A 25,553-nucleotide genomic window follows, 5' to 3' on the forward strand; every position below is an offset into this window, starting at 1 on the left:
TTCCCCTTTCTTCTAGAAACTCCTGGTCTCCTTCCAAAACCCCATTCTCCAAGTTTCAATCTATGCAGCTGTTGGAGGGGATGACAGAGCCCCAGTACTGAGAGTGAGCATACACCTGGACCTGGTCAACCAGAGAACTTGCTCCCTCTGTCCACAGTGATTGGTTCAAGGGTAGGCATTGAATGCAACCTGAGTTTGTGAACCCCAGTCCCAGAATTTTATTGGAAATCTTGTAAAACAGAAGTCCTCTCTTTCCATTGGAAGCACTCATGTGAGGGTGATGGAAACCTGCAGTGGTCAGGGTCTACCACGTGAAGACCCACTGGAGAGTGATGACCTCAGTAGGCAAAATGGAGCTGGAAAGGGAAAAAGAGGAGTCTATAGATTCTTTTTTTTTTTAATATTTATTTAATTTATTAGGCTGTGACAAGTCTTAGCTGCAGCACGTGACTCTTCAGTGGGGGCATGCCAACTGTTAGTTGCAGCATGGGAGATCTACTTCCCTGCCCAGGGATTGAACCCAGGCCCCCTGCATTGGGAGTGCAGAGCTGTAGCCACTGGACACCAGGGAAGTCCTGGTTCTAGAGGTTCTTAAGGGAGCAGCCCAGGAATGAACCCATATGCAGAAGACCCAGAGGGCTGAGAAAATCAGAGAGAAATGAGGCCACAATCCTGAAGCATGCTTCTGTAGCCTGCCCTATCCCTAGATTTGCAGTTAGGAAAACTCTGACCTCCGTTTAAAGCAAAGACAGTTCAAGGTGTGGTTTTTTTGTTACCTGTAAACAGAATATGCCCTAAGTCCTTCATTCATGTTCCAAAGCTTAATCATTCATTCAACAGTTGTTTATTGAGTGTCTACTATGTGCTTAGCACTAACGTAGACACTGGGGACACAGCAGTAATCCAGATACACAAACTCACTGGCCTCATGGAGATTCCAGCTAGGAGGGTTGACAGGCCATCAGTAACACCTATTTGCATACATACATAAAGTATCACTAAAAATAGCATATAAGAGGGAGAGAAGGAAAGCAGGGAAGGAGGATAAACCATGGCAGGTTTCTGAGCAGAGGAGGGTCATGGGTTTTGTGGCTTTAGGCAAGTGGTTTCAGCTCTGTGAGCTTCATTTGCTTAACGTATAAAATGAAAGTGAATCCCATTAGGTAAACATCATAGTAATAATTGTTTCAGGCAAGATCCACCCACAAATGCTAAAATCAGTGGGCAAAAGTTTACAGAGAGATAGGATACTCACAGAGCATGAAAGTATCACCTCCAGGATATTTATTAATTATAAAGGGAAATCTTAGAACTTTACAGCAGAGAAACCCAACAGGCACAACCTTGACCAAGTGATCAAGGTTAGCATCACCAATAATAAGACACAGGGACATCTTGTAACCCCTGATAAGATGCTGAGAATGCAGCATCACTTCTGCACTGTTCTTGCCAAGGATTCATAAACTCAACCTAATCCGAGAAAACACCAGACTAACCCAAGTGAAAAGACATAACTCACTGCTACTCGTCAATCAGAGGCCGTGAAAAATCAAGGAAGGTGGAGAAAATTGTCATAGACTGGAGGAGACTAAGAGACAATACATCTAAATGCTATGTGGGTTCTTAGAGTGGATTTGGGGACAGAAAAAGGATATGAGTGGGAAAAACTGGTGAAATTTGAATAAGGTCTGCAGTTAACAGAATTGCTCCAGTGTGAATTTCCTGGGATTGGAGATTGATACTTGTACAACGGTAGGTAAATTGCTAACATTGGGGGCAGCCAGATGAAGGGTATATGGGAACTCTCTGTACAATTTCTGCAGTTTTTCTGAAAGTCCAAAATTATTGCAAAATTGAAAATTAGGGTGAGTAATAGTTCTTATCATAGAGATGTTATGTGGATTGAACGCACATAAAGCCCATGGTGCACACTGGATAAGCATCCTATAAGTGACGGTGACTGACTGCTAGCCCCTTTATATCTGTTATCAAACACTTGCTCACCCAGCACCAGCATGTCCATCGCTGCTTGGTGGCTTTTGCTGTCTCTTGCCCTCAGCAGTGACTTCTCTGTTTGGGACTGAGTAAACAGGATTCCTCAGATCAGTCCTAAAAACCAGGAGTTTAACCAAAAGCAAACTGTGACTCTGGCTGCCTGTATCACTCCAATTATGAAATAGAAACCAGAAGCTCCCGAGCGCTGGATGCAATACATTAACAATCTCGGCCCTGCCTCCCCCAGAAGCAGATGGTATAATTTATTTGCAAAGGTCTACGAGGAGTAAGAAGAAAGCATCCACTCTCAGACAGACCCGCCAAAGTATCGAAGGCAAAGGGGCCACTTGTGGTTTCATCCTGGATCACGTTCTACCCTAAGCCAGTGTTTTCCAAACTTCTGATTAGGCGAAACATTTTGAAACATCTCCCCCAATATTGGTATATTTACTCATAAATCATATACATATTACACTCTATTAGCATATTCTCTGAATGGTGAAGTAGATGCAAGAAAAAGTGTAAGAAGAAGTGATAAAGAGAGGGAGAGGGAGGTGGGAGGGGGGATCGGGATGGGGAATACATGTAAATCCATGGCTGATTCACGTCAATGTATGACAAAAACCACTACAATATTGTAAAGTAATTAGCCTCCAACTAATAAAAATAAATGGAAAAAAAAAAGAATATTTTCAATGACATTAAAAAATCTTTTTACTCTCATTAAACCATTATTACTGTTTGAATATTGAAAACAATGTGACTCAATAGCCTTCATTGTTTTTAAATTCCTGGCTTATAATTATATGGTAGATTTTTCTAATCAATTATTGATTTTAATGGCTGTCATAAATGGAAAAGTAACTTCATAAGGATACGTCTTCCAATTGAAGAAGGGTTTCACTTGCTGTAGTTGTTTTCTAAAATGCTTTCCAGGCTTTCCATCCCATACACCAGTTGTGCAAAAGTTTTGGTTGAAATCTGGTTACCTCTTTCTTCCCTGAGGTTAAGCTATTGCTCTTGAAAATGGATTCAAGAGTGTTGAATTTTTTATGCTTTTAACCCATGAGTTTACTTGACATGTTAGGCTGAGATGATTTTTTTCACAATTTATTCAACACTTACCTATCTATTTATGGCTGTGTTGGGTCTTCATTGCTGCATGCAGGCTTCTCTAGTTGTGGCAAGTGGAGGCTACTCTCAAGTTGTGGTGCGTGGGCTTCTCCTTGCGGTGGCTCTCTTGTTGTGGAGCATGGGCTGTAGGCGTGAGGGCTTTGGTAGATGCAGCACACAGGCTCGGTTGTTGCAGCTCAGGGGCTTAGTAGTTGCAGCTGGAGGGTTCTAGAGCAAGGGCTCAGTAGTTGTAGTGTGTGGGCCCACGGGATCCTCCCGGACCAGGGATCAAACCTGCGACCCCTGCCCTGGCAGGTGTACTCCCAACCACTGGACCACCCGAGAAGCCCTAGGTTGTTTTGCTTTGTTATACACAATGGGATGATTTTAAATTATATTGGAAAATGCCATTTCCAGGTCTTTAGGTTATGGACAATTTCGAGCATTTATATAGGTAATTTACATAATGTTGAACAATGTAAAAATATCAACAGTAATCCCTGAACAAGAATATTTCCAAGCATTTGTTTTCAAAATATTCTCTCTGTAGTCCAATTTTCTTTTGAAAAGCAATCCTTTTCTCTCCCATTTTTAAGTGCCACCTTCACCCTGAAGGCCCTGAATAAGTGTGTGGCTGACCCAATGCCTGGAATAGGAGGAATATGAACTCTGCCCTCTTCCTCTGCTTGCATGATTCTTGCCATCTTCTCCCCAAGGCATCTCTTCAGCCACGTGGCCATTGCCTTTTGGGAAAGGTTGGTTGCCACAGAGCCCCCATCTGGTCCTCATGGGGGAGGAGTCAGTAAAGTGTCAGTAAAGTGTCCTCTCCATGGGGGAGGAGTCAGTAAAGTGAAGGGGATGTGCCCACCCAGAATCCACACACCATCTCCCAGACCACCCACTCTGGACCCTAGAATTTCCTTCCAAGGCTGTTGGAGCTTCCTCCCCAGGGCCATCCTCCCATGAGTAGATTGCATCAGCAAGGCCCACATGCTGTAGCCCCAGAAAAGGCCAAGCACAGGGGTCAGGTCAGAGCTGGCACATATGAGCTGGCATGTGCCAACGTGTGCATGGAGCTCCTCATAGTAGAAGGAGCTAGAGGTAGAAGGAAAAGGGAGGTGGGCTACAGGCTGGGTGAAATTCCAGCCAGAACATGGAGATGTTCAAGAATTCTAAATCTGAACCTAGCAATCCAGCTCATCATGACAGCGTATTTGTAAAAGTAGGAGACTTGATAAAGCTTTATTTAACATTTGAATATTTAGGCATATAGTAAGTGGGCCTCCATTTATACAATTGCCCTGGGTCCCACGGATTGATAAGGGCAGTTGATTAGGGCAAATTGGTGTCATTCAGCTGCCTCTTCTACATGGGCAGCTGCTACAGAAGGCCATTCAGTGAGATTCTTTATCAAATGCCATCCATGTATCGGGCACTCTCTCTTGAGCTCTTATTGCCAAAGGGCCCTAGGAGGCTGCCAGCCTGCAACAGGACAGTGCATCTGGTTGTCCTCCCAGCTTGAGACCACAGTGCCCATCATTAATGGCAGACTGGCATGAATCTGAAAGTCCGAACCTACCAATACGAGATGATTCACCGTGGGGGACTGGGAAAGAGAAAAGTTCTCAGTTCCACCCAGACCTAAAAACCCATTTCAAGGGTTGCTGTAATCAACTCCACTGTCAACATGAAAGATATTCCAAAAAATATAGAGTGAAATGAACAGTTGTCCAAGAATGGAGTGAGTGCACAAATACTTTCTAAGTAGCATCTGTTAATTTCTAAGTGAAAGTGAAAGTTGCTCAGTCCTGTCTGACTCTTTGCAACCCCATGGACTGTATATATAGCCCATGGAATTCTCCAGGCCCCAATACTGGAGTGGGTAGCCTTTCCCTTCTCCAGGGGATCTTCCCAACCCAGGGATCGAACCCATGTTTCTCTGCGTACCAGCTGAGCCACAAGGGAAGCCCCTAATGTCTAAGCAGTGTTAGTTAATCGACTTACCTTCAACACATCACAGAGGTAAGTGAGTGAATGAAAGTGTGTTGCTTCCAGACTCTCAACTTTGGAAAACTCTAGTTCTTCCTTCTGCAGTTCTCAAATCCCTAAGGGACCCAAGACTATTTAACCTGCAGTCTGAGGGGGCATCACAGCCACCTGGAATATTCAGTATTAGTAGAGCTGAATGCCTTTTTTACTGTTTTAGATAAAAATTATACTTAGAAATAGTTCTTCTGTTGTTCTCCTCAATTCCAATGGTTAATCTGACCTACTCCACATTGGAGACCCTGCCCTAGATCATGAATTCCAATTAGAGTTAAAAGCCTTAGAGCAGATTATCTGCTAAAATAGATGCCAAGCAACCAAGGCTTCTCCAAATTAAAAGGAGAAAATTCAGTAATACATTTTAGTTACCTCATTGGAGAGAAAGTTCAAGAATTTCACCTCCTGCGATGAATATGGAGAAATGGAACAGGGCTATCACAGAAAGAGGAATTACTGAGAAGTCAGAAGACCAGCACCTAGTTCAGCCTCTACCTAAACATGTGATTGCCTCAGTTTCCCCATTTGTAAAATCAGAGGGTCAGCCTTGATGCTCGCCAAGTTGAAAAGCTTAGATATGCATCAAATTAAGGTCTGCAAGTTCAAATGATTGTAGGGGCCAAGGAGAAAAGATGCATGAATGAAGAAGCCCAGGAGTGACAGCATAGGGAGTGGTGGAAACCACGGGGAACGGAAGAGAAAAACCACTAGTCAGCTCCATCAGCTGCCGCCATTTAGGCAGGAATAGAAGCCGATTATTGACAGATGTTCCAATTACTTTGGGAGAAACAGAAATCCAGATGTTAGAGAAGTTTTTCGTATCATTCATGATGCCATCCAATTTTTAAAAACAATTTTTGATAACACTGGACAAACAAAACCCACCCTGTTTTAGAACACGGTCACAGGTAACTATAATTCAACTTCACAGGCTGCATTGATTGGAAAGGACTTTATGTTGCCCTGTCCTCATGCCCTTAATGTTTACTTTTGCAAAAGATGTTTATTCGCCTGGGAAGCAGCTCCCTAACAGAAACATTTGTTTTAACTGTGGTGGCAAATCATCCATTTGCTGGGAGACCAAGAAGAACAGCCAAACTTTTTTCCCCTACAAGAGAGGCCAGCTTATAAAAGCATTTGCAGATTTGTTTGTTTGTCTCTGTAAGAGAGGCCAAAGTTGTCTTGGCATACAATGATGCCCTCTTGTACAGTTGGGATGCAAGTTTATAATCCGGCACTGCAAATTCAGCACCTGATAAGGGAGACCTTGATAATCACGGTAGAATTTATACTCAATCCTACACACAACTGTCCATGTGAAGACCCATTCTTCTTCCTTCGTCATTCACTTGTCCATTCATTTATCTGAGTCTGCTTTGTGGCTGATGTTGACCTATTTTTTATAATGAATATCAAGTTAATTTCTATCCCCCTTGCTTCACACCATTTCATGCAAATGATCGCTGCTTAAATGCACATTTCAAAGGGGACTCGTTTTATTTGATCCTTCAATCTTAACTTTGCCCTCTAAGCATGCCAGAGATACCTAGAGCCTCGATTTTTAATATAACTGTACAAAAAATTATGGGAAAATAGAATCCAAATGATGGACTAGATTTTTTTTTTATATAATCAGGCAGGAATTAATTTTTCAAAATAATTGTCTAGAGGTGATTCAGTTTCACATCCTCTTTAAATATGTATTTTTCAGTGTTCTATGGCTTGAAGGAACGATTTTAAATTAGCGTATAGAGTAGGCTCTGAATCATAAAATAAAAACGCCAGCAGTGAAGCTCTGTCATCTTGGTTGCAAAACTATTTTGTCTAAATGATATTCTGTCTTCCTGTTAAATCCACTTTCTTCCCCTCTCCTCCACTGTCTAAATAATTTTATCAGTGGGAAGATAGAGGATTGGGACTTCCCTGGTGGTCCAATGGTTAAGACTCTACACTGCCACTGTAGGGGACGTGGGTTCAATTCCTGGTTGGGGAACTAGGATCTTGCATGCTGTGCAGCATGGGGGAAAAAAGAAAGATAAGAGGATTGTTTGAATAATTGCCACTTAGAGATGTCCTGACTGGAGAAATCCTAAGATGGTTCCCATGATCTCCACCCTGGTGTTAATGCCCTGTAGAATTCCATCCCCTGCAGGGGCAGGGACCCTGTGACTTCCTCCGAGCCAGTAGAAATTGGCAAAGGTGATGGAACGTCTCTCCCTTAATTAGGTTACATGAAATGGCAAAGGTGAAGGGAGTTACCCCTATGATTTTATATATACATATATAATTTATATAAATGTAAATGATTATAGTTTATATACATATATAACACTTCACAGGAATTTTATATATAAAATATGTATATAAAGATTTTACATGTGCGTGTGAGAGAGAGAGAACCCTGTTGCTAGCACGGTCTAGAGGAGAGAGAGATTCTGGCCTTGAAGTAAACAGCTCTACATGTGTGAGCTCTCCGTGGTGAGTGCGAACTCCCCAGAGTGAGTGTGAATGGTCCTGACCCAGGTCCTTGCACTCTTTCCTCTATAGAAATCGTTAAGAGGCCGGGGCTTCCCGGGTGGCTCAGATGGTAAAGAATCTACCTGCAATGCAGGAGACCCAGGTTCAATCCCTGGGTCAGGAAGATTCCCTGGAGAAGGGAATGGCTACCCACTCCCTTGCTTGGAGAATTCCATGGACAGAGGAGCCTGCTGGGCTCCAGCCCATTGGGTCGCAAAGAGTCAGACACAACTCCAGCGACTCAGCATGTGCAAGAGGCCAGATGAGAAATTCAGGAAGGCCTTATGCTGTAGCCCGAGATAGGCAGAACTAGTAACAGGTACCCCTGGGGCCCTGGCAGAGGGCAGGCTGGTCCTTTAAACAGGGTAAGAGGGTGGAGCAGGTCAGTAGGTGGGGCCAGAGGCGTGGCTTAGGTGGCCCGCCCCTTGCTGGAGCTGTGTGCAGGCACGTGTAGGACCCTGCTTTTGCTTCTTGCATCTCAGAAGTGGGGGTTGGTTGGTGCCCTTTTTATATCTTGTTGTACATAATTTGCCCCAGTGGACAGAGGTATGGTTATTTTGGGCCCCTTTAGTTTCTCTGTATTCTGCTGCTGGAGGAGGGGTTTGTCCCCCAACAAGCACTGAAGCAGAGTCCCAGGTCCTCGGTCTCAGCCTGTCTCACGAGCTCTGTAGGATGGGTGTAATCTCTCCATGGTGAAATGAACCCCTTATGATGAGGACTACGTGGCAGGAAACTGCAGGCAGCCTCTGGGATCTGATGGCGGCCTCCAGTTGATGGCCTTTAAAGAGCTGGGGCCTCAGTCATGCAACCACAGGGAAATGAACTGTGCCACCAACTTGAAGGAGGTTGGGACTAAGTCCTTTCCCAAGCTGTTAAGCCTGTGGGTGCAAACAGCCTGGCTAGACCCTGACTGTGGCCCGGTGAGATGTGTGTAGAGGACTCAGTGAAACTGAGCTAGTAAGTATATGCTGTTGTAAGCCACGTAGTTTGTGGTAATTGGGGCTGCACAGCAGTAGAAAACTAATAGGATTGATTTGCGAGGACTTTTGCAAATCTTTCAAGTCAAAAAAACTTTAATGCTGAGAAAGACTGTAGTCCAACCCCTTCATTTTACAGAGGAGCCCTGGAAATCAGAAATTGGGGCAGACACACAGTCTGCAGTGATAAAACCAGGAATCCTACCTCCTGGGAAGTGGATTCTATCCAAAAATCTCACACCTAAAATAGAATAAGGATAGCTAGCATTGTGTTATGTACCAAGTCTGTGCTATGTGATTTGCCTAGATCATTTTACCCTAAAATAATTTCTTTTCTTAAAATGACCATTTTACAATTTGTTTTTAATTAATTGCTGGATCATATGGTAGTTCTTTTCTTTTTTAAATTTTTTACGGACCCAACATACCATAGTGCTTGCACCAATTTACATCATTTCCACTAACAGTGCACAAGAGTTCCCTTTAATTCACATCCTCGCCAACACTTGTTATTCCTTGTCTTTTTGATAATAGCCATTCTAAAAAGTATGAGGTGATATCTCATTTGGTTTTGATTTGCATGTCCCTGATGATGAGTGATGTTGAGCATTCTTTCATGTGCCTGCTGGCCATCTGTTATCTTCTTTGGAAAAATGTCTATTCCAATCTTCTGCCCATTTTTAAATCAAATTGTTTGATTTTTTGCTATTGAGTTGTATGTATGTGTGTGTTCTTTATATATTTTGGTTATTATCACCTTATCAGATACATGATTTACAATTATTTTTCTTCCATTCAGTATGTTGCCATTTCAGGAGGGGTCCAATTTCATTCTTTTACATGTGGCTATCCAGTTTTCCCAACACTATTTTATTAAAGAGACTATCCTTTCCCAATTGTATATTCTTGGCTCCTTTGTTGTAAATTAATTGATCATCTATCCATGGGTTTACTTCTGGGCTTTCTATCTGTTCTATTGATCTATGCCTAATTGCTTTGGCTATGACCTCCAATGGGCTTCCCTGGTGGCTCTGTGGTAAAGAATCTGCCAGCTAACAGGAGACGCGGGTTTGATCCCTGGGTCGGGAAGAACTCCTGGAGAAGGAAATGGCAAGCCACTCCAGTGTTCTTGCCTGGGAAATTCCATGGACAGAGGCACCTGGCAGGCTGCAGTCCATGGGGTCGCAAAAGAGTCAGACTTAGTGATTTAGTGACTAAACAACAACAACAGCAATGACCTCCAGTACTGTTGGATAAAAGCGGCAAGAGTGGGTATCCTTGTTCCTGATTTTAGAGAGATAGCTTTCACCTTTTCACACTGAGTTTGATGCTAGCTGTGAGCTTATCATATATGGCCTTTATCATATCACATCATTATATTTCCTCTATATCCACATTGCTGAGAGTTTTCTTTTTATCATAAATGGATGTTGAATTTTGGCAAATGCTTTTTTCTGCATCTACTGAGTGATCATATGATTTTTATCCTTGATTTTGTTAATGTGGTGTATCACATTGACTGATTTATGGATGTTAAACCGTCTTTGGATCCCTGGAGTAAATCCCACTTGATCATGGTGTATGATGCTTTTAATGTATTGTCGAATTCAATTTGCTAATATTTTGTTAAAGATTTTGCAGCTAAGTTTATCAGGAACATTGGCCTGTAATTTTCTTTTTCTTTTTTTGTACCATCCTTGTCTGGTTTTGTTATCAGGGTAATTCTGGACTCTTAAAATGTATTTAGGGGAGTTCTCGCCTCTTCTGCTTTTTGGAAGAGTTTGAGGGTTGATATTAATTCTTCTTTGACTGTTTAGCAGAATTCACCATCTGGTCCTCGACTTTTGTTTTTCCAGAGGTTTTTGATTACTGATCCAATCTCCTTGCTAGTAGTCAGTTCAGATTTTCCATTTCATCATGATTCAGTCTTGGTAGGTTGTATGCTTCTAGGAATTTATCCATTTCTTGTAGGTTGTCCAATGTGCTGGCATGTAATTGTTCATAGTAGTCTCCTATGATCTCTTGTGTTTCTGTGGTATCAGTTGTAACATTTTTCATTACTGATTTTATTTATTTGAGCCTTTTCTACCTATTCCAGTATTCTTGCCTGGAGAATTCCATGCACAGAGGAGCCTCTTTCTTGGTAAGTCTACGTAAAGTTTTGTCAGTTTATCTTTTGTTTATTCTTTTTATCATACATAAATACTGTCACTCATATTATTTATGACATCCCATAAATTACATTTCTCATACATATAGATTCACCTTCTTCTTAAATACTGTCAAATATGGATACACCAGGGCACTTAGCCATTTCTCTTCAGTTGCCTTTTGCTTCCATCTGCTTACTCTTATAAACAAGGTTCAATTAAATTTTTTTGTACATGCTCACTGTAGACTACCTTAACCTGTGTTTCTAGTGAGGAGACAGATTATGGAATTCTTGGGTTACTCTTTACATTTTAATTAATATCTCCAAATTTTTCTCTTAAGTGGTCACACCAATTTGAACTAACAAGGGATATTACACAAGAGAAATCATGCTCACGAAACTCAGTAACCTATAGTCAAGCGTTGAATGTGGCAGAGACTGATTGATGTCACTCAGCATCTGTCTTCCTACCTTAGTAACAGAATACAACTGACCCTTGAACAACATGGGTTTGAACTGCAATGGGTCCCCTTAGACACGGACGTTTTCCAATAAATAGCATACTACAGTACCATGCAATCTGGCTGGTTGAATCTACAGATACGGACAATCCACTGTAAAGTTATACTTGGATTTTTGACTGCTGCTACGTCAGCATGCCTAACCCTCACATTATTCAAGGGTCAGCTGTATTTAGCTCGACACTATCTATCTGACTAAATAAAAATAAAATCCACATTTTCCAAACTTCCATGCAGCCAGACGTAGTTATATCATTAAATTCTGGTCAATAGGATGTGAAGGAGGTGATGTGTTCAACTTCTGGGCAGATCCTTTAGGAGAAAGAATGAGCCCTACAGCTCTTTCCCCTCTTCCTGCTGACTGGAATGCAGATGTGATTACCGGCACTAGAGCAGCCATCCTGGACCATAAAATGGAAGCCACTTGTCGATGGCAGAGCAAAAAAAACAGAACTGTTTTCATAAGCTCCATGACTGTGGAGCTATCAAACCAGCCATCCACTGCCGACCCAGACTTTTAAGCAAGAAAAAGAGAAGCGTATTGAATAAAAGCCACTTTGGGGAAATGTATTTCTGTCACAACAGCCAAAACAATGCAATTATTAAATTCTAAAAGAAAGTTATCTGGTAAAAGAAGATTCCAACTGGGGGGATTATAAAAATATTATTTTACTTGATGTTCCCAGTAATTTGACAAGGAGGAAATTTTGTCTATGGGTATTTAATTGCCATCACTGTTGTAGATTGTTAAAAACGCTTATAGTACAACTATTTTATTCCCCTTGAGACTTTTCTACACTGTTGGAGAGGGAAGGCCAAGGGATTCAGCTCCGTTGAAGGAACCAGGAAGAAACGTTGTCCAAACCAACTGGGGTTTTGGCAATGAATCTGCATTTGTTCACCAGTATAGCTTTTGTTTAGATTCCACTGTTTTGAAAAATTAAGTGGTTGAGTATTTTAAATTTTTTCCTAATCCGAGTGTAACGAATGACCTTTCCTCTCCTTAGGTCACTAAAAAGAATTTTCTTGTGTTTGTGGCTAATTCCTTCATGGCAGAGGCCCAAATAAGGGGACAGGGGGACACTTAGGTCAAAATTAAACACGAGATGAGAGCAGGATCCTGGGTTTCCTGCAGCTCATTCCATTTTCAGTCGTCCATACTGCTATACGTGTGTTTGAGTGGTTTTTTGTGTACAAAATAAGCTGTACACAAATTCTAGGAAATAATTTTGAATTACTAAAGTTACAACTTACCAAACCTAGTTTCTCCCCCTTGGGTTTTTAAGTTTCCTTTTTCAGATCTATTGCTCTAAGAACAAAATAACAAAATTCAGCCAGTGTTTTTAAGGAAGTCATGGATTAATATTTGGTCCCACTTAAAACGTAACTAATTAAATGCCTTAAAACACTTGAAATTGCATTTCTAAATTTGATATCCTGGATTTTCTTTGCAAGTACTTTGTTCAATATTTCTACTTCTCAATCCATTCTTTCTTTCTTTTTTTTGTTTTAAAGAGAGAATGACTCTGTTTTATTATTTATTTATTTATGACTGTGCTTGGTCTTCGTCGATGCGTGCAGGTTTTCCCCAGTTTCGGGGAGCGGGGGCTATTCTTCACTGCTGTGCGCAGACTTCTCATTGCAGTGGCTTCTCTGGTTGCAGAGCAAGGGCTCTAGAGCCCCGGCTCAGCAGCTGTGGCACACGGGCTTTGTTGTACCGCGGCCTGTGGAATCTTCCCAGATCAGAGATCAAACCTCCCCAGCACCAGCAGGCAGATTCTTAAACACTGGACCACCAGAGAAGTTCTCAATCAGTTTTTATAAATCTAATAGATCACACTTATATAGTAAACCTTAAATTCTCTTAAGTGTGCTAAATGATTACAGATAAACTTAGTACGACTTTGACTTACAAATTGCACATTTAAGCAGTGCTTCAGTTACATTAAAAATGATAATTAACAAGTCTGACCAATATCCTACTCTGATGGGTCCAAGTCGTTTAAACATGAGTCTCTTAAAGTATGTAAACTGTTAAATATGAACAGTTTCCTTCTTAACAAAAAAATATTAATATGATGATTTTGACTTTGTTGAGTATTTCCACATTTATTTCTGAATCTTATCTCAGTTAAAATATGCTTCCTGATAAAACTGCTTTCCCATTTCAGCTATTTCTATAGCTCACTCTAAATGTTTCTGGAGTTTAAAGATGAAGAACGAAAGAGCCTCTTGATGAAAGTGAAACAGGAGAGTGACAAAGTTGGCTTAAAACTCAACATTCAAAAAACTAAGATCATGGCATCTGGTCCCATCAGTTCATGGAAAATAGATGGGGAAACAATGGAAATAGTGACAGACTTTATTTTGGGGGGCTCCAAAATCACTGCAGATGGTGACTGCAGCCATGAAATTAAAAGACGCTTACTCCTTGGAAGAAAAGTTATGAGCAACCTAGACAACATATTAACAAGCAGAGACATTACTTCGCCAACAAAGGTCCATCTAGTCAAAGCTATGGTAGTAGTCATGTATGGATGTGAGAGTTGGATTATAAAGAAAGCTGAGCACAGAAGAATTGATGCTTTTGAACTGTGGTGTTGGAGAAGACTCTTGAGAGTCCCTTGGACAGCAAGCAGATCCAACCAGTCCATCCTAAAGGAAATCTGTCCTGAATATTCACTGGAAGGACTGATGCTGAAGCTAAAACTCAACACTTTGGCCACCTGATGCAAAGAACTGACTCATTGGAAAAGACCCTGATGCTGGGAAAGATTGAGGGTGGGAGGAGAAGGGGACGACAGAAAATGAGATGGTTGGGTGGCATCACCAACTCAATGGACATGAGTTTGAGTAAACTCCGGGAGCTGGTGATGGACAGGGAGGCCTGACGTGCTGCAGTCCATGGGGTCACAAAAAGCTGGACATGACTGATCAACTGAACTGAACTGAACTGTTCCTGGAGTTTAAAGATGCTTACTTTCTAGGGTGATTATTGCCCTCAAGTAGCTGAGATTGTTTCCAACTAAACTTCTTAACTTGGGGTGTATGGCAGAATTCGAGGTGGGGGGGGGCGCTCTGTAAACTTGGATGTTTAAAACAAGTATCTTTATATTTACCAACCTGTAACTGAAAATTAACATTCCCTTCAAATGTGAATGTGGCAACAAACCATAACAGATGAACAGGACCTCAACTCTGTCACCAACAGAAATCACGGGTGTTTTCATATCACATCATGGCTATTGCAAACATCTTGAAATATCCTTTATATTCAGCATTACTTCAAAATTACGAAAGTTAGAGGCCTTCTCCTTTATTAACATATTAGTAAAGGAACTCACATGACTATGTCACGATATTTTAATATTTTTATGGAGGTATGTGCTCAGTGGCTCAGTCGTGTCCAACTCTTTGTGACCCCATGGGACTGTAGACTGCCAGGCTCCTCTGTTCATGGAATTTTCCAGGAAAGAATACTGGAGTGGGTTGCCATTTCCTCCCTCATGGATCTTCCAGACCCAGGGATTGAACCCAAGTCTCATGCGTCTCCTGCATGGGCAGATGGATACTTTACTACTTTACCACATCATCTCTTTGGGAGCATTTTAAGGGTTTAATTTTATCATTTTTGATGTACAGATATATAGATAGAGATATACCGTGAAGCCATCAACACAATCCACAAACTGGACTTTTCTTTTTTTGTTTGTTTGCCATGTGGCATGCAGGGTCTTAGATCCCTGACTAGGGATTGAACTCATCCCCCTGCATTGGGAGTGCAGAGTCTTAACCACTGGGCTGCCAAGGAACTCCCCCCACACTGGACTTTCCCATCACATCCCCAACAGTTTCTTTGACCTCTTGTGTAATCTATCCTTCCTTCCACACCCATCCACAGGTGACCATTGCTTTGCTTTTGTCACTGTATATTAATTTGCGTTTTTGAGAATTTTATATAACTGGAATCATGCATTGAGTCTTTATGGAGTGAATGAGGGTCTGACACTTTCCTTCAGCATAATGATTTTGATATTCATCTATGTTGTGTGTGTACATTTCTTTTATTGCTGAGTAGTAGTCCACTGCATGGATATACCACATCTGTTTATTCATTTACCTGCTAATGAATAGTTTCACTGTTTCCAATTCTTAGCAGTTACAAATAAACTTGCTTTCAACATTCATATACAAATCTTTGTGTGGATTTGTGTTTTCCTTTCTCTTGGGTGTTACATGACTGAGTCACATGATTGGGAGATGTCTAACTTTTTGAGAAACTGCCAAACAGTTTTCCAAAGTGGTTGTACCATTTTACATTCCTACTAGCCATGTATAAGAGTTTAGTTGCTCCATATCCTTGCCAGCACTTGGTATAGTCAGTCTTTTTAATTTCAGCCAAAATAATGAATACATAGTGGTATTTCATTATATTTTTTAATTTATGTTTCCGTGATGATTGATGATGTTGAGCATCTATTTTTGTGCCTATTGGCTATTCACGTATCTTCTCTGACGTGTTGGTTCAGAAGTTGTACCCAGTTTTTAAATTGTTTTGGAAAAGTTATTGAGTTGTTCAAGTTCTTCATATATTGTTATATTTCCCTTATATTTTTATGTCTGTCTGATAGAAGTATTATAATTTCTTCCAATCTATAGCTTGCTCTTCATTTTCTCAGTTTTGTCTTTTGAAAAACAAAAGGTTTTATACTTTGATGTAGCTCAGTTTACTGATGTTCATGGTTGGTACTTTCAATGTTCTGAGAAATGTTTGCCGAGCTCAGAGTTGCAATGATTTTCTCCCTGTGTTGTCTTCTGGAAGAATCACGGTTCTAGGCTTTCCTTTTAGGGCTCTAACCCACTTTGGGTTAATTTTTTTTTTCATTCTGGGTTAATTTTTGTGAACAATGTGAGGTAACCTTTTTCTTATCAGTAAGAAATAAGAAATTGTTTATTATCAGTATTCAATTTTCTAGCACCCTATGTGCATTATATGCATTTTTGTATATATACAAGCATTTTTCTGAGTAAATGTCCTTAGACTTCAGCAGACTGCCAAAGAGGTCCCTGGCAGATATTCTAGAGATTCCAGCAGAATGAGAGATAAGGAGCTGCAGACTTTCAGGGAAAATACTCTTGATGTGCTTGTAGGAATCCAGCATGTCAGCCCACCCAGTATGGGGCACCCTTTTTCAGCACGATGATACTGCGTAACAACCATAGATCTGGTCCAGAGTGCTGACGGAGTCTTGTCAGAGATGTGAATGGAATGCCCCAACCACATCAGGAAGCGTTAGGCTGATGATTTTGTAATTTCAAGGAGGATTGCTCGCAGCCCCTGGTCTACTCATGGAAGGGGTCACCGCCTCTTGTGTGATCACTTGATTGAGCTTCACATGTCTTTGTCCTCAGGACAGATCCAAGTCGTCCTGTTTAGGCAGGGTGGCCATCTGTCCCAGTTGGCCTGGAACAGTCCTGGTTTATGCTATAATTCATTTGATTTTTAAAAATCTTTTGGCCATGCTGCACAGCATGTGGGATCTTAGTTCCCCAGCCAGGGATCCAACCTGGGCCACCCGCAGCACCACCCACCCCCGGCCCCCCGCATTGGCAGGGTGGAGTCTTAACCACTGGACCCACCAGGGAAGTCCTGACATTTTGCTTTTGCTTTTTTAAATTGAAACATTGTTGATTTGCAATGTTCTGCCAGTTTCTAGTGTACAGCAGAGTGATTCAGTTATATATATTCTTTTTCACATTCTTCTCCACTATGGTTTATTACAGGACAGTGAATGTCGTTCCTTGTGCTACACAGTAGGACCTTGTTGTCTATCCATCCTGCATATACTAGTTTGCATCTGCTAATCCCTGACATGCTTTATTACAAATAGGGCCCATTTCACTCTCAGAAGTTCCACTCTCTCCTGTACCAGTATCAGAAAGCGTTCTGATTTGTTCAAGTAGTTCTGTTAGCTTCTGTCTTACAGGCTCTGAGGATCATGTACCCTGCGAAGCACTTTGAAATCCATGGCTTCCGATCTTGACTCTGCAGAGCTCTGGGTGCTCCTTCAAGACCCTTTACAAGTACCCATAGGAGAAAGGTGTAAGGCATGTGGCTGGGATTTTTCGCCTCTATTTTCCATATGGAGAGTCTATGCATGATTGTGTGGCTTGTGGGAACCTAGATCCCCCAATCAGGGACTGAACCCCGGGCCTTCAGCAGCAAAAGCAAGGAGTCCTAACCACTGATCACCATGCTTGCTTTTTCTTTTTTTTTTAATTCATGTTAAAAACATGAAATGCTTCACAAATTTGCACATCATCTTTGCCCAGGGGCCATGATAATCTCTGTATCATTCCAATTTTAGTATATGTGCTACCAAAGCAAGCACAATATGCTTACTTTTGAATCCAAGAAAGTTTGAAAGCCGCTCATGTAATTCATCGCATTTTCCTCTTTGCATTGACTGCCAGGAAGCTCAGCATCTCTCAGTCCACCAATAACAAGTACTCAGAACCTCCGAGCCTACATATTTATGCAAATCTCACCCTTGAGTGTCTTTTCTTTCCCTCTCCACGTTTCCCCTTCACCTGCTTTCCTTGTCTTCTCATTCTGCTGCCACATATATGTTTTTGCATGCAACCTCAAATCCTTTTTGGAAAAAGTCAAGGTTCAAATGAATGCATTAAAACAAAAAAAGGATACTTTTTCTGTAGAGATTTTTACAGATGGGAAAGGAATGTGATTAGAACAAGGCATGATTTGGCATGGTGAGTACACACGTGTGTTTGTAGGATATGTATATACACGTGGAAAGCCTTGTGAAGTTTGTCATTTTCAAAGTTAAGCTGGTCTTCTGGCTTCAGAGGACATTTATACTTGGAAGATTTTAGGGGAAAAAATACTCTAGGTTGGGCATGCCTGCGGTCTACACTCCAAAGAATCTGCGTTATGGTTTAGCATTTTCAGATTTTGTCTGGGATTATTTTTCTGGTCATTATAAAATGAGGACAAATAGTTATCAAGAAGAAATCAAGGGAAAGAGGGACAGGAAGGAAGTGCTCTTGCATAGGAAGGGGGCTGGATTTTAAGTGATATTGAGTAAGAAATGGGTGCCTTAAATCTTATCTGAGTTTCCATCTCATCTGCTGTGAATCTGTGGTCAAGTCCTTTTTCTCCCAAACATAGGGACTCTCACCCTCTGCTGCACACTAGAATCACTGGGAACCTTAAAAAAAAAATATTCTGATGCCTCAGTTTCTTCCCCAGAGAACCTGGTTTAATTGGTCTGGGGTGGGGCCTCAGCATGGGGGTTTCTAAAAGCTCCCCTGGAGATTCTAATGTGCAAGCCAGGGTTGAGAACCACTGCCCTAAGAGAAGGAAAAAAATAAAATTAATAAGCACCTGCCTCCTGTTTCTCTCTCTGGGGGCCGTAGGGTGTGGCTGCGATTTGTGAGATAATGGGCCAGATTCTAGTGAAGGAGTTGAGAAGGGGAAGGCGGGTAGGAATAGATTAACCCTTTGTATTCCATTGAGTACTCTTGGTTGATAAGTGTTCATTACCATTTTGCCCACCATTTGCAAGAAGGAACACACATCCTGACCCAGTACACACACACACACACACACACACACACACACAGCCTTAATCTGCATGCAGTTCACTTGATATTTTCTATTCCAATGTACTCCATTCTTTTACTTTAGGAAAAAAAAGTCTGCTTACTGCCACTATTTAAACAACATTCTGGGACTTCCCTGGTGGTCCAGTGATTAAGATTCTGCCTTGCAATGCAGGGGACGTGGGTCTGATCCCTGGTCAGGAACTAAGATCCCACATGCAACCACGGAGCCCAAGCACCACAACTAGAGAATCCACAAAGAAGGATCCCGCATAATGCAGCTAAGATCCAGTGCAGCCAAATAAATAAATATCTTTAAAAAATAAATTAAACAACATTCTATGAAGGCTTGTGGACCCAGATAAATTAAACACCTCTGGAGAGCATTAAGATGCTCAGTCTATAACAACTTAGAACTTTTTGCAAAGGTGCTATGGGAAGAGAAGTTTGTACAGTAATATCAATATATGTAGAACAATGCTCGTGCCCAACTACAGTCACAGTTCCAGGAACATGATCTCAGTGAATCATCCCAATAATAATGTAAGATGGGTACTGTTCTCTCCAGGGCTTCCCTGATGGCTAATCTGGTAAAGAATCTGCCTGCAATGTAGGAGACCCAGGTTCAATCTCTGGGTGGGGACGATCCCCTGGAGAAGGAAATGTGAACCCACTCCAGTACTCTTGCCTGGAAAATCCACTGGACAGAGCAGCCTGATGGGCTACAGTCCATGGGGTTGCAAAGAGTCGGACATGACTTAGCAACTAAGTCCCCATCTCCATTTTAGACATGAGAAAGTCAAGGCCAAGCACATATCCTGCAGCACAAGTCCTGCAGCTAGAAAGCAGAAGAGTTAACTTCATCCAGAACAGCAGATCTAACCTCAGCCCTGTCACTGAAGGAGGGTAACCGTGTTCACTGAATATTAATAGATTTGCACGCCTGAACTTTGGGGAGCAGAGAAGGGATGGAGTAAGTTTTACCAGAGGTGGCTGCTGGGAGAGCAGGGCCTGCTGCTTATACAACTTGAGGGCCTGACTTAAGAAAAAGAATACGAAATTATGAGTCTGAAATTAGGTACGAAATTTCTTTGAATTAAGAAATCACAACAGGGGCTTCCCTGGTAACTCAGTGGTAAAGAATCCACCTGCCAATGAAGGAGACACGGGTTCCATCCCTGATCTGGGAGGATCCCACATGCTGCAGAGGAACTAAACCTGTGTACCACAACTATTGAGCCTGTGCTCTGAGCCGGGGAGCCACAACCACTGAAGTTTACATGGCCTAGAGCCCACAGACTGCAACAGGAGAAGCCACCACAATGAGAAGCCTGCACACCTCAACTAGAGAGTAACCCCCGTTCGCCACAACTAGAGAAAAGTCTGTGCAGCAGCAAATGCCCAGCAGAGCCAGAAATAAATAAAATCATTAAAAAAAAAAAAATCACAGCAAAGGCATATCTTAAGAAGCTGAAAAATACCACCAACACCACAATTTCCCAACTCCTGTTCCCCTCCGCTGGATCTCCAAAATGCCAGTGGCCACTCCCATACACCCTACTCAAGGTCAAGTGCTCCAGGGGGAATCAAAGTGGAGAGAGATGGTGGTCTCTGCTGCTTGCCACTATCAAAAGCAAACAACTTTCATAAATTTCACATGAACAGGTGACCCATGAATACATTTCTAGGTCCCCATCAGGGCCTTACAAAGAGGCATACCAAGTAAGGGACCCAGGGGCTTAAGTTTCACTGTCTTCCCAGTAACCCCACAGGTGGAGTTAAAGGCTCTATATTATATCTTGAGAGCAAGCGCTTTGAAGTCAGCTTGATGTGAACTTCAACCCTGACTCAGACATTTTCTGCCTTCTCTTTGAGCTTAGATGATCATTTGTAAAACAGGCATCCTACGGGGCTTCCTTGGTGGGTTCAGTGCTTAAGTCTCTGAGCTCCCAATGCAGGGGGCCCCAGTACCATCCCTGATCAGGGAACTAGATCGTTGCACATGCTGCAATGAAGATTGAAGATCCTTCGTGCCATAACTAAGACCCAGGGCAGCCAAATTAAAAATAAAGAATAAAAAAAATTTAAAGAATAGGCATGCTAGCAGCATCTACCTTCTGGTCTCTTTGGGGGATCAGAGGAGACAAGGAAATGTCCTGCAAACTGGATGGTTGTAAGGAGGCCAGATGTAGCAAATAAAAATATAGGACATCCAGTTAAATTGAAATTTCAGAGAAAAGTGCATACATTTTTAGTAAAAGTATGTGTCACCTATTGCAGAGGACATACTTATACTAAAAGTTATTTCTGCTTTTCTATAATTCACATTTATCTGGGCATCCTGATCTCAGAAAAATATGATTGCTTGAGCTTAACAAATGGCAGTGGTTGACACTGCTTTCAGACTGAAGCAGCCTGGGTGCTTATAAAGGGGCTTCCTGAACATTAGAAAGTGGGTGAGAGGAAGAAAAATGCTGTATAGGCTCTGTTCATGACAGTTTATTATGGGGAAGATGGAAAGAGGAGAGGATGAAGTGGGATGCCTTCATTTAAGGGTATGTGTGGAGGGTATTATACCAGACTTTAGGTAAGCCAGTTAAATTCTTGGGACCTCAGTTTCTCCTATGTGTAAAACGGGTCAAAGGAGATCCTCGAACACTCCTCCCACAGATAATCAGAAATGGCACTTTCTCATCATACAGACGTCACCTCCTCAGGGAGGTCTTCCCTGACTACTCCAGCCAAGATTCCTGTTCCCTTGCCCCAGCACATACTTCCCCTCCGCCATAATAATTATAACTTTCTGAAATTGTCTTGATTCTTTACTTGATTGTTTGTTTACGGTCTGTCTCCCAGTACTAGAGTTAAGTTCCGGGAAGGCACAAAACTAGTCTGACTTGTTCTAGCTGAATCTCCCAAGAGCTGTACCTGGCACATAGATGTTCCACAGATGTGGAATGAATGAAGAGGTGGCTGAATGAGTGAATTCAGTGTCACCCTTGAGGTCCCTTCCAAGCAGTCTTTCTCTTCTGGGGGGGGCCGCGTCTGGGTTGCCGAAAGAGGAGGTGTGGGTGTCGGTGGGTGGGGAGGAGGCTGAGACCTCGCTTCCTCTAGGACCGGTTGGAGCGAGCGCGTCCGGCTGGGCTGCAGGCGCCGAGGGCAGCGCTGAGGCAGCTGCAGGGCCGCAGCCCCGCGCCCCGCGTCCAGCCGCCGGGGGTGTGCGCGCCCGCGGAGCCCGGCGCCGCGCCTCGGCGCCCCCACGCGCCCACGTCGCGGCGCGGGGACCCGGGCGGGGGCAGAGGGAGGGCCCGGCCGAGGGAGGGGAAGGGGCCGGTCCTCCCCGCGCAGGCAGCGGCCGCGGCAGCCCAGGAGGCGGAGGCAGCGGCGGCAGCAGAGGCAGCAACGTGCCCGCCGCAGTCAGCCCGGCCGCGTCCGACCCGCGCCCGCCTGGCCGCCGGCACCGTGCCGCGCCCGGGCGCCCTCTCCACGGCGCGCGGTGAGTACCGCCCGCGGCGCCCAGCCCGGGCCTACCTGCGGGGATTCTCCGGGCTGGTGTTGACCCGGACCCCCTGGCCTGGAGCCTCTCTCTCGCACTCGGCCAGCCAGGGCCTCCGCAGCTGTCGGGGCCCTCGAGGGCGCACCGGCAGGGTCGCGGCGTCCGGGGCTCCCGGGGTGTCTCAGGCACAAGGGCAGCGGGGAGAGCGCGCAGATCTCAGGGAAGTCTGTCCCGGGGCTCCGAGCCTCAGTTTCCCCTTGCGCCCGGGAGGCCACGACCCTAAAGTGTGCGCTCCCGCGCGGGACAAGTGCATGGCGCTCAGACTCGCCGGGGTCCTCCGCGTTTGGTTAGTTTTATGGCCCCGGTGGTTCGGGATGAGCAGCGATCCCCTCAGACCCAGAGACGCCTGGAGCCGGGAGCCAAGCTCACGCCCTCGGGCGCTGGTAATGGGGTAACGGAGCAAACGGCTGGAATCCCAGGGATGGTGCTAGAATGGCCCCCTGAACCTTTTTCTAGCTGTATCTCTCTCTCTCTTTTTTTTAAAAGGCATCTGCGCTCGGCCAGCTATGGTCCAGCTCTCCGGGCTTTGTACCGGAACCGGCGTCCGGGCGCTAGCTGAAGTTGGAGCTGAAACTTAAAAAACTTTACATCAGAAGGATGTTTAGAAGGAAGCGAGAGTTTGTTGTAATAGGACAAAGCGGAGAATGGAATGGGGTTGTTGCTTTTTTTTTTTTTTTAGCGGAGCAGCCTGGGGGTTAAACGGCCGTGATGGCTCTTAAATCTATCTCCTGTCCCCAAACAAATAGGTTATACACTTAAGAAATGTTAGGAAAGCTTGACCGGGAAAAACTTTCACATCCCGAAATCTTCAATGCGCGAAATTCTCAGCCGCGTGAAAGGGAAGCGCTTTGACGGTTTAAGGTTCCTACTTCCTTTAGCGAAGCTTCGAAGCTTCGCTGGGGCTAAGAGTTGACAGCATGCACGCTTGCTCTTTAAAAAGCATGACTGATGCTGCGACTTTTATGGATACCTTTTTTCTTTTCTTCCCCCGAAATGCAACGTAATCTTTCGAATTACTTTTTTAAAAATAACCTTGAGGTATATATAAATCACCCCTGGTGGAGGTACCTTTTAATTACGGGGAAGCAGTGGAATGAGTGAGCGTCGGAGCTGGGTGTTGTGGGCAAGGCAGAGGCGAGGTAGAATGATTTACAAACATCAAGTGAGAATCTGAGTGCTGAATTAGGTTTGAGTTAGGGCGCTCCCTTCCAAAGGAAATTATAACCAGCGGACAATTGTATTTCAAGCCGAATCTGTTCATTTCGCGAGCCCTTTGCTGCTTGAGTGAAATTTCTACTACTAGAGTCTGAGCTAGCAGCCGCTTTACCAGCCTATGGTCCTTTGGGGGGCGGTGGGGTTGTCGGGGGAGTTGAGGGCAGAGAGGAGAACCTCGTTTTTAAAATAATGATTGTGAAAAAATCTTCAGGCAACTTTACCCAAGAAAGGTTCATTTTTTCCCCACCTTTCTCTCCCCATCACTTTAAGCCCCTTAAACTTTATACTTCCTTGCATTTAGACATCCTCAGACTAGGAAAAGTTAATTAGTAATTTATGTAACAAATGCGACAGTATGAATCTTGCTTTAGACTAAGCATTAACTCCTGTTTGTATCCCAAATCTCCTTGCCTTTTGAGCAAATTCTAAATTTTGCAATTTCGACCTATGTGGCTAGATCTGAAGGGAACTGAGCTTTTTAAAAAGCACTTCATGTGTCCCATACCTAGTTAGTTGTTCCAGTCTTTTAACTGTAGGTTCACAATATGATAAACTATTTTACCTTAAAGGTCTCAGCATTTTCCCTGTCTTGAAAATAGCTCACCTATTAAGTGTAGTGACTGTGTATGAGAATATTCCATAAACACATAAATCTTTCCTAGTATGAAATAGCTAAAGACAATACAACAAAATGTTATTATCCCAATACTTTGAGATTTAGAAAAACAGATGTTTTCAGCCCTGGAGTTTTAGAATCTTCTTTTCATGCCTTTTGTGTTGTATTAAACACATCATAAAGAAATATGATTTGTTGACTTGTTATAGGATTACCATTTGGCAAAAACACCCAAGACACGCTGTTTCAAATACGCAGTATTACTTCTGCTTTAAATTGCATGTAAGAGATCGCAAGCCTTTCCAGACGGATAAATTGATAAAATGCTAGCTGCTGTTGGGAGAGCAAAACAGTCCTCCACACACAGACACACACACAAAAAAAGACCAAAAAAAAAAAAGTTGCTTTGTGGTGCAGCTGAGTACATTTTGAATTAGGTTGAGCGAGCTACTGAGACCCTGGGCAGCTTGGGGAAAAGTATCCACAATTCAGGCATGTCCACTTTAAGACGTTTTTGGTTCCCCCAGGACAAGATGACTCCTTTCCCACAAAGAAGAAACCGTTTCCTTATTTTTTCAGTTACTTTTCCAAAGATAACTTGTGTCAGGCGCAGGAGACCAGAGTTATGCAGAAAGTCAACCGTAACCAGCTCCAAAAAACGAGGACTCATTCTTACTCCTTCTACCAGATGTTTTTTAGGTGTCCTCAGCTGGAATGCCCAGTTTGAAACTAATTAGGCCAGCAATAAACTCCTTGTATAATAAAATCGCAGGCCATTATGCTGCATAAGTGGGGTTCCCGGCAGCTCATGACAGATGCCTCTCTCTCGGCAGAAAGAGCCCATGGCTGTCAGGGAAAAATGAAGGAAGTGGGAATATCTTGTTTGGATTTTTTTTTTGCCTGGCCCTCAATATCCAAGCACACCACACACAGTGCCTTCTCTTCTCCAAGGAGGTGGGTTGCATCAGGGGTTGAGTTTTGTCTTTGGGGACAGGCCTCCTTAGCATAAAAATGCTTGGGGAAGAAGGAAAACCATAAGTATTAGGCAGTGGCCACAGGTCTGAGGTGTCGTGTTGAGTGTTGGAGTGTGTGTGTATGTGTGTGTGCACGCGCGTGCACATGGAGACTGGGTCAGAAGGCTTTCTCTCCACTAGGCACAGATAAAATGCAGGGTTCTTCGGCCTGACTAATGTCAATTCCTTCCAGGAGAGGATAACTTTTTCCC

General features: G+C 43.2%; 1 protein-coding gene, 1 long non-coding RNA gene and 1 other non-coding gene across 3 annotated transcripts in view; 1 reads left to right on the forward strand and 2 right to left on the reverse strand.

Annotated features, from left to right (window-relative positions):
- Positions 1-248: 248 nt before the first annotated feature.
- LOC122448213 lies at positions 249-3,156 on the reverse strand. Its single transcript, XR_006271546.1, has 3 exons — positions 3,121-3,156; positions 2,005-2,109; positions 249-356 (listed from the first exon to the last, which is right to left on the reverse strand). It is a non-coding gene; the product is annotated as an uncharacterized LOC122448213 (long non-coding RNA).
- Positions 3,157-17,606: 14,450 nt separating this feature from the next.
- LOC122449016 lies at positions 17,607-17,710 on the reverse strand. The gene has a single exon (XR_006271836.1). It is a non-coding gene; the product is annotated as a U6 spliceosomal RNA (small nuclear RNA).
- Positions 17,711-22,302: 4,592 nt separating this feature from the next.
- EYA2 (EYA transcriptional coactivator and phosphatase 2) overlaps positions 22,303-25,553 on the forward strand; it is a 253,650-nt gene continuing 250,399 nt past the window's right edge. The window contains exon 1 of the mRNA XM_043479366.1: positions 22,303-22,437. The gene's annotated coding sequence lies outside the window, so the exon portion shown is untranslated. The remainder of the gene's footprint in view (positions 22,438-25,553) is intronic.

Source organism: Cervus canadensis, chromosome 10, assembly GCF_019320065.1.
Source record: "Cervus canadensis isolate Bull #8, Minnesota chromosome 10, ASM1932006v1, whole genome shotgun sequence".
NCBI classification, from domain to species: domain Eukaryota; kingdom Metazoa; phylum Chordata; class Mammalia; order Artiodactyla; family Cervidae; genus Cervus; species Cervus canadensis.